Below are 9,789 nucleotides of genomic sequence, written 5' to 3' on the forward strand. Positions count from 1 at the left end.
ATAAATAATTTAATATTCTTAATTCAATATCCCAAAAAAAGATATAACAAAAGATATATCTTGTTATAGGGAAATATATATATACTCACACTCGAATCATGATTTGGTATATCACTATCATTTTTATTAATTGTGTTTTGCAGAAGTTAGATCTTTTACTTTTATATAACAAAAAAAAAATTGTGTGGTTCATTAGTATACTTATGTCGATGTTGATTTTTTTTTGTGACTTCATGTCGATGTTGATTATTTTTTTTATTCTTTGTTTTGTCGATTTTTAACAAATTGGTGGTTCGATTCTAATGATCTGAGAGCAAAATCTACTCCTCTTTTATAAGTACCAGTTTTTCTATAAGTGCATCAAAAGTCCTCGAATTAGATGGACATTAAAAAGGGAATTGAGTTCGAAAAGTGTAAAGGAATGAAAAGCGTAAAATAAAGATTTCAAAAGGAAAACTTGACTGAAAATTGAAATGATTTGCATTGAATTTTAAATAAAGCAATTAAAATGCCTTCGATTGGATCAAAGGGCTTTTGACATAAAAATTAAAGGTACTGAAATGTAAATTAGGCAAGCAAGTAAATGAGACTTTGAATGTAAATCTAACAATGAAATTAAAATATGCTTTGAAGAAAAATTGAACAAGAAAAGTAAAGTTTGCAGGAATTGTAAAATTGAAAAAGTAAAGGCAATTGAAGGAACCCTACAGAAATCGAACTCGAATGCAGACTCAGAAATCCGCTGGGGATGTGAATGTGCTTGAGTGTATTTCTGGAGAAAAGTTCCAACATCGATTTCCTAAAACCTACTAATATTTATAACTCACTTCCATAACCAACTATTAATTGCATGATGCTGCCTTATGCGATATTTTTTGGATAACCGTTCTCACTCCTTTGCCCATGAGCGTTACCAACACATTCCTAACTCAGAGAAAGCCTTCGAAATCCCCACTCATATAACCGTTTGATTTTTCGTTCGAGAAATCGCTCAATTCTCTATTTCGAATAACTGTTCAATTTATCAAAGTGTCAAAATCGAATCCGAGTCAAATATTTCCCACTTAAAACTTGCACGTGCATCTCTCGGCCTCTGCTTTCCTTCCGACACTTTATCAACATCTCGAATCAGCTTTAATCTTTCGAAAACAAATATTTTGATTAACACTCTTAAATATATTTTTGATATAAAATCGTCAAAGTTTCCTAATTCAAAATATAAAAATAGATTTTGGGGATAATATTTCTATCCATTTATAAAATAAATTCGACATAATTAGTTAAAATTTATAATCAAATTGGTTGGATATTATTAGAGAATATTACAGATTTAATGTTAACATGACAAATAAGATTGATTTGTATAATAACTAATTAGACTAATTATTTTTATAATTTTAAAGATAAAAATTACTTATATGTGTTCTTTTAAAATAAACTATTTTGACTATAAATTCGGTAATTAAATTAAATTACATCACTGTCTTTTGAAAAATGATAAAACAAAAATATCAACTAAAAAATAAAAGGCCAAAATATTAATTATAAGAACAATTGCATAATGATAACCTAGCTACTATATATATCTTTTTTAATATTAATGGATACTCACACTTGAATACCTAGTAAATGGTGCTTCTAATAGTGACCTTCAGTATATTGTGATCTTTGGAGTTTAAGATTGTTCATAATTTATTAATAATAACAAAACATGAGAAAGATTTTTTTTTATGTTGTTTGCTAAAGAATTTTAAAATTTGATATTTAATTAATAAAAAATTTTAAATAGTTAATATTTAATTTAAAATATAGAAATAAATAAATTTTAAATATTATAAAAAAAAATTCAACATCAAATAATAGACACTAAAAAATTGATTTTTTTTTTATTTGGTCTTGCACTCGTGAAAAAGTTCACACATTCTTAAGTTTCCTTTTTCTTATTTTAGTAACAAAGGTCATTTTTAATTAATTTATTTATTTATTGCTCAAACTCAATCTAAATTGACTCCTTTTTCTTATTTTAGTAACAAAGGTCATTTTTAATTAATTTATTTATTTATTGCTCAAACTCAATCTAAATTGACTAACAAGTTTACTGTGCACAGTGCACACCCACCCGTTATTCTAAATCGTGCGAAAAATTCCGTTAGAATCCAAGACTAAGTCTACAAAAAAAAAATTTTAAATAATATAAAGCATTATAAAATATATTTCTTTAAATGAATTGTTAACCATTTAACATGTGTTTATATTCTGATTGTATTAGAATCAACTGTGACAACTACAATAAGATTGTCACTTTCATGGGACACCCTAATCATACAAAAAAAAGACACGTTACTTAAATGAAATTGAGTTTCAGACCATAGAATCTCCCATTGTATAATGGCCAACTACAAAAAGTTTCAATCATTGACAGAATTGAAAAGCTAACAATATTGCTAAGATTAAAATAGTAAAATATATTATGCGTGCAAAATGCGGGAGGATAAGATTTTTAATTTTTTTTCCCTTTTTTTTTTTGTCTTTTGGGAGGATAAGATTGAAATCTATGTGATAGGAATCTTAGTTCTATAACTCAAATTTAGCGAATATGGTTGGTAAGTAAAATTTAATGACAAAAAATAAATTTTTTGGTAAAGAAATTTTTATAAAAAATAATTTATTTTTTCTTGAAAAATAGATAAAGTTAATATTAGTTAACACAAAAAATTTAAAATGGATTAAAGAATAGGTTTTTTTAAAAGTTATAAAAGAAGAAAATGTATATTTTACAAATAAAAGGGAGGAGAGTGTCATTTTAGCATCTCTCAAGAGAGAAAAGTAGAATTTTCTTTCATATATATTATATTATTATATATGACCATTATTTATTTGTTTTTAATTACACTCAGTAGGGTTGTGAATATACATGTGTTTTGTCGATTTTTAGCAAATCGATAGTGGTTCGATTCTAATAGTTTGGGAGCGAAACTAACTCCTCTATTGCAGTTACCAATTTTCTATAAGTATATCAAAGGCCCTCGAATTAGACCAGCATTAAGATAGGAAATAAGTTCAAAAAAGTGCAAAAGACTAAAAGAAGTGAAAAATAAAGGATTCGAAAAGTAAAGTGACTGAAATCGAAATGGTTTGCATTGAATTTTAAAGAAAGCGATTAAAATGCCTTCAATTGGATCAAAGGGCTTTTTGACATAAAACTTAAAGATACTGAAACGTAAATTGAGCAAATAAATAAATAAAACTTTGAATGTAAATCTGACAATGAAATTATAATATACTTTGAAGATAAATCGGATAGGAAAAGTAAAGTTTATAGAAATTGTAAATGGAAAATTAAAGACATGGAAGGAACCCTACAGAAATCGAACTCGAATGCGAGCAAACTTAGAAATTCTTTGGGATGTGAGTGTGCTTGAGTGTATTTCTGAAGAAAAGTTCCAACCTATATTTCCTAAAACTTACTAATATTTATAACCCACTTCCATAACTGACCATTAATTACATGATGTTGCCTTGTATGCGAATTCCAAGATAACTGTTCTGCTCTTTTGCTCATGAGCGTTACCAATAAGTTCCTAACTCTGAGTCTATTCATGAGCGTTACCAATAAGTCCCTCACATTCTTTTTTCATCGTTCTTTCCAAATGAATTAATGCCTTAAGGAAAGTGAAGTCAGTCTCAGGAATGTGAAAGAAACCAATATGTTCTTAATTTCTTATATATAGTTTGATAAACTCATATACGTTTACTTTCTTAATTATTATTTATTATTTATTTATTACCTCATAGATATCATACTCATATGCCAAGCATATAGTAGTACTGAATCTTGACTCTTCATTGTCAAATTTAACTTTTCCATTCTTATTCTTGATCAAAGGTATTTATCTTCAGAGGAGAAATGAGACTTCTCTATACATATTCTAATTTTTTTATGCTCCAAAAACAAATGCTGTGATTGTCAAAGTATTATTCTCATTCTCATCCTTTACAAAGTAGTATAAAAAAAATGAAATTTCTTCAAAATTTAACCATGAGTTTGATTTTTTATTTTCAAAGAAAAAATAACGTCCTAGAGAAATTTAATCTTATTTAGGGATGCTTTTTCACTTTTGCTTTTCTTTGGGGTCCTTAAGAATTTATAAAGTTGGTTAATGTCACTTAGGGAAGGAAACATCGGAAATAATTTGCTAGTTGTTACGCTGCCATATACTTTATCATTTTTATCACTCGTTTCATTTTTGTTTAGAAAAAAAAATATTCCTCAAGGGTACAAATAAAATCTGTTTATAATTAATCAAGTTTCACTAAGAAAAATATTGGTAGCCTTCATATTTTTTTATGCCGCTCTTTATCATCATCAAGCAAACTCCTGGCCTTAACAATTGCATCACTGATCTTTGTTAGAGCGAAGTATGCTTATGCAATTTCACGCATCTTTGTAATACAAGTGAAATTTTCTGCTCAAATTTCACTGTTTTGTTCTTGCTTTCAAGGGAATGGAAACATGTTCATTATGAGAACATAATTATTGAAACTATAGAAAAAGGTATGGCACTTGAAACTTAAAATTGAACAAGTTCAAAAAATTTAAATTTAAATTGAAATAAACTGGGATTTTCTTAATACTCTTAAGAGTTATAGTATTAGGTGAACATTGTGATTAACCTTTTGACCTTTTAAATTTGGGTGAAGGTTAAGAAACTTGGTGTTACACAAGACGTTGTGGATGAAATCAAAAGGACTTAGAGGAACAATGAGCTTGCCATGCTTAAATTTGACATCCCCTTATGCAAGAATATGGATAGAGCCCGAGAAATTGTTGAGGTTATGCCCTTGTCCCTAACTGTGGTCTTTACTTGTATATGGAGTATAATTTTTAAATCTTATAGTAGAATATCCAGTCTTCCATGTTGAATTGATTGCAATGATCATATTGCTGGATGTTAGAAACATTGTGTTAACATGTTTTTCTTTGACTGACTGATAATGATTGAAAAGATGGGTAATTTTGAAGTTTTTTTCTTTTCTTGGTTAGGCAATTGTTTAGTTTAGTAGAATTTCCAATTTTGAGAGTTGAAGAGTTGAACCAAGGATTTACCTAGTATACTTATAGATGTTCAAGAACGGAAATTGATGTGAGCAAGTTTGACTAACAAGTAATTATTGACTTCTGATATTTCAAGGAAATGTGCTATAGCATTGCTATATGAAAGCAGGAAATATTTCTTATATGTGTAGTAATTGTATGAATCTTCTAGTATTAATGAGTCTTGTTTGACTTTTGGATAATTGTCTCCATGGAAAAATCTAGAGGGCCAGCACTTCTATTGAAATTTGGCCAGCACTTAACCATCAAAAGAAAATTGAATAATCCTACATCATTAGATGCATCTCACACCATTAAAAATATTGATGATGGCTAATTGATGGCTACACATTACAAATTCTGCTGGCCCCCTAGCACTCCTCTTATTTCCATTATGTATTGTGTATGGTTCATGTTGTCATTGTTGTGCATCCATGTTATCTGATGGCTACATTAGTGTTCGCTCTGTGTGGATAGATGAAGACTGGTGGTTTGGTTGTCTGGAGTAGGAAGGATACTCATGTTGTCTACCGAGGATGCAATTATGAGTTGACTTCTAGAAGTTCTCCAAAGGTTTATCCTAGCTATATTCATGGACAAACTAAAAGTCCTGATGAAACGAACATGGTGGAGTCAGTTAAATCCAACAATACTAGTGACATGCCAAGCCAGAATGGTAACAATAATGCTTCCACATCAACTTGCATTCAAGAAGTGCATTGCAGTGGATCATTGAATGAAAGGGAGACTGATAGATTATTGGATGGCTTAGAATCTCGGTTCGTTGATTGGTGGTATCCCAAGCCACTTCCAATAGATGCTGATCTACTTCCAGAAGTGGTTCCTGGATTTAAGCCTCCATTTAGGCTGTGTCCACCTTATTCAAGTGCAAAAATTACTGATTATGAGTTAACATTCTTCAGGAAGCTTACTAAATCTTTGCCAGTCCATTTTGTCCTTGGTATGTTCAACAGTGTGAGGAGCTATGTTCTATCATATGACTTAGGTTCTTAATCAAGCCACCTCATTGATGTCAATTTTGATAGACCACCTAAATACATTAGTTGTTGATGCTATTATTTTAACTAGTCATACATAGAAAAGCAGTCTCTGTAATATGAAGTAATTGCTTGAAGATTGATGAATCGAATCAATACATGTATATGAAAATCATAATAAGTTGGCTGTCAACCAATATTAGCTCTTAGAAAGAAAATAAAGCTATATTCAGAAATACTTTCATGGTTATCCCTTTCTGCATAAAGTTTAATATGAACTATGAAGGAAGGAACAGAAGACTTCAAGGCTTAGCTGCTGCTATCCTAAAGTTATGGGAGAAGAGTCTTATTGCAAAAATTGCTATCAAGTTTGGAGTTCCAAATACTGACAATGAATCGATGGCCAATGAACTAAAGGCAAGTTTGATAGACAATCTATTATTCAATATATGCAAGTTTCAAGACATCATAGACTAAATAGGTATATGTTGAGCTTGTGTAATTGATCCTATGCATATAAGGCTATCTGTGCTGCATTGAGTTTGGTCTTATTTATTGATTATACTGACTTGCTTTTGGAGAAAAACTGATCACTTTGGTTGTTCTCTCTTGTAAACTTGCTCAATATAATGGTAAGGGATGTAATAATTCAATTTAGCTAAAATCATCCCTTGCACCAACTTAAAAAAAACACAATAATTTCATGATTAGCTTCTATATATGCCTAGTATATTGATTGTTTTGTATCAGAAACAAATGTGTATAACTTTGATATCTGCAATGCAGCTTCTAACCGGGGGAGTTCTGTTGCTGCATAACAAGTATTACATAATTCTCTACTGGGGAAATGATTTCCTTCCTAGCAATGTTGCATCTTTGGTAGAAAAGTTGCCAACTTCTTGAAGAAGTTGCACGGATGAGAGCAAATGAAGCTGTTTCTTCTAGTGATTATGCACAACAAGAAACAAGTACAAGTGGAAGTTTAACAGAATTTGAGGAAATCCAAACGAAGCTTGAGGATGTAAAAAATGGCAATGCAGATTTAAATATTCAACTGGAAGCAGAAATATATAGATTGGAGAGGCAATTGAAAGAGCAACAGCGCAAAGCTTTGATTGTGAGACTCGTTTTGTTAACTTTCTTTCCTTTTGCATTTATCTACTGGAACTTCTATAATAAACTTATTGATTCTGCAGATTAGCAAGAAAATAGAGAGATCGACAGAGGAACTAGCAAAGTTAGATGCTGCATGGACTCCTGCAGAGAAGGATGCAGACGTAGAAATCATGACTGATGACTGATGAGGGTATAAAAGTTTTATTAATTATTATACCCCTTTCTAGACGTAGAAATCATGACTGATGACTGATGAGGGTATAAAAGTTTTATTAATTATTATACCCCCTTTCTAAATGCTTTTGATCTATATTTCAGCATCACTTTGCTTGGATAATTGAAAATGTGTAACTTTTGCTGCTTTATTTTTCCCTCTGTTGAAAGAGTAGTGATATAATTATTAATTACTATTTGTCATCGATTGAGAGAGTATCTCTCTTTGAACGAGAATTACGCTCTATTTGATAACGATAAAATAATTTTTATATTGACTCAATCTCACACATCGATTTATCACATCCCTGAATTGAAGTCCCTATGTTCTTTTTGTTTTCTTAGTTTAGAAAATAACAAGTTTGGAATGTAAATTTTATTTTCTCAAACAACAATATAACACTAAAACGAGACTAGGTAGCTGGTTGTCTTGGAAACTTGCTATTTACCGTTTTTCTTAGGTTAGTTTAAAATAAAGTGAAAACTTAGGTGTAGTCGACTTCAGGTGAAGTTGATAGACGAGAGTCATTAGATGATCTGGCTGATTTGATTAAATTTTCATCTAACGACTCTCAACTATCAACTTTACGTGAAGTCGACACCGAAGTTTCCATCTTAAAGTAATTAGACTTTCACATGTGTTGTTGACTTGAAATGGGAGGGAAGCCGACACGCCAATTTCCTTTGATTATAGGTACTTCTACTTACCATCACATTAGCTGATTACCATATAAGAATCTTTTAGAAAAAAGTTTTAATTTCAAATTATTGTTTTTAGTTATTTAATTTAATAAAAAATCAATACTACAAATGATCTTTTACAAATTTGCAAATAAAACCATATTTAACAATTACTAGTTGCGTTTTCCTATTTTAGTAGCATTAGGCCATTAGCTTTATTGATTTTCCATGGTTTTTAACTTTTCTTTTTTTTTTTCGGTGAGCATGGTTTTTAACTTTTGTTTCTGTTGTCATGTGTCTAACTTGATATTGTGTTATTTTGTTCTCAAATTTCATGTTAGTATTCTGTGATTTCTGTCCATCTTCAAAATTTTATATAGAAAACAATAAAAAAAGATGGTCTCGTTACCGAGATAATAAAAATAAAAAGTACTTGAATATTTTAAAAGTTCAAAATAAAATCCAAAATTTATATAGATTGATATTGGCTAATTGTTAGTATTTTTCAGATTTATCCAAAAGAAGAGAGAAAACAAGAATTGTCGTTTATTTTTATGTCTATATTTCTTCCAAAATACTAATAATTAATTTTGGCAAGTAATTGTCGTTTATTTTTAGAGTGAATACCCCATCCGGCCCCCGACAATTATCTCGAAAGGACAATGAGGCCCCCAAGAAAAAAAACACCCAATCCGGTCCCTGATAATTTTTTTTGGGACTGATTAGCCCCTATGCCAAAAAAAATAACATTAATTTTTTTTTTGCACAGGGGCCTCGTTGTCCTTTCGAGGTAATTGTCAGGGGCCGGATTAGGTTTTTTTTTTTGTCAGGAGCCGGATTGGGATTTTTTTTTGTCAGAGGCCTCGTTGTCTTTCGAGGTAATTGTCAGGGACTGATTTGGGTTTTTCTCTTATTTTTATGTCTATATTACTTCCAGAATACTAAAAATATCTTATGACAATATATTCTCAACGTTCTCAATAATTGGCACGCTTATGAATGGTTAACCTAGCTAAGTAATTTTCCATAAGGAAAAGTCTAGGGCAATAACTTTTGTGTTTTTTGGCCAGCACTTAACCATTAAAACAAAAATGAGTGATCTCCCACCATTAGATATAATCTCACACCATTAAAAACACTATTAATGGCCAATTAATGGTTACAAAACACCAAAATTGCTGGCCCCTAACATTCCTCTTTGCATAATGCATATGGTGTATAAAAAGTTTAAAACAAGAAATGTATTAATCCTATCAAATGAGGCAAAATAAAATAGGGAAGGGAAGTACCTCGATTCTCATTAATGTGGCCAATTTTGTGGGTTGGGACTCGTGATTTGGTCTTTTCTCCTTTACATGAGCTTCACTATTAGTTTTATTTTTTATTTTTAACTTGGGCCTATTCTATTATTTGCCCAACAAAAAAAGAACATTGTCCGTTTATTTTTATTCTTAATATGTACGTATGGTCCACCAATACCACAAAAAGAGAAAGAAAAAAAAAGAAGAAAAATATACTTATGGTCCATTCCTTTTTATTCTTAATATATACTTAAAAAATAGCCAACTTGAGAAATTAATAAACCCTAATTTTTTATTATAAAATATTTCTGTTATATCTGTTAACAATTATATTTGGATATTAATTATAAACATACAAAATATAACAATACTTCATTTTGTTTCA

The 9,789-nt window shown here is 30.1% G+C and overlaps 1 pseudogene; it reads left to right on the forward strand.

Annotated features, from left to right (window-relative positions):
* Nucleotides 4,693–7,394, forward strand: LOC107637456 (annotated as a pseudogene).

This window comes from Arachis ipaensis, chromosome B04 (genome assembly GCF_000816755.2).
Source record: "Arachis ipaensis cultivar K30076 chromosome B04, Araip1.1, whole genome shotgun sequence".
In the NCBI taxonomy this organism is placed as follows: Eukaryota; Viridiplantae; Streptophyta; class Magnoliopsida; order Fabales; family Fabaceae; genus Arachis; species Arachis ipaensis.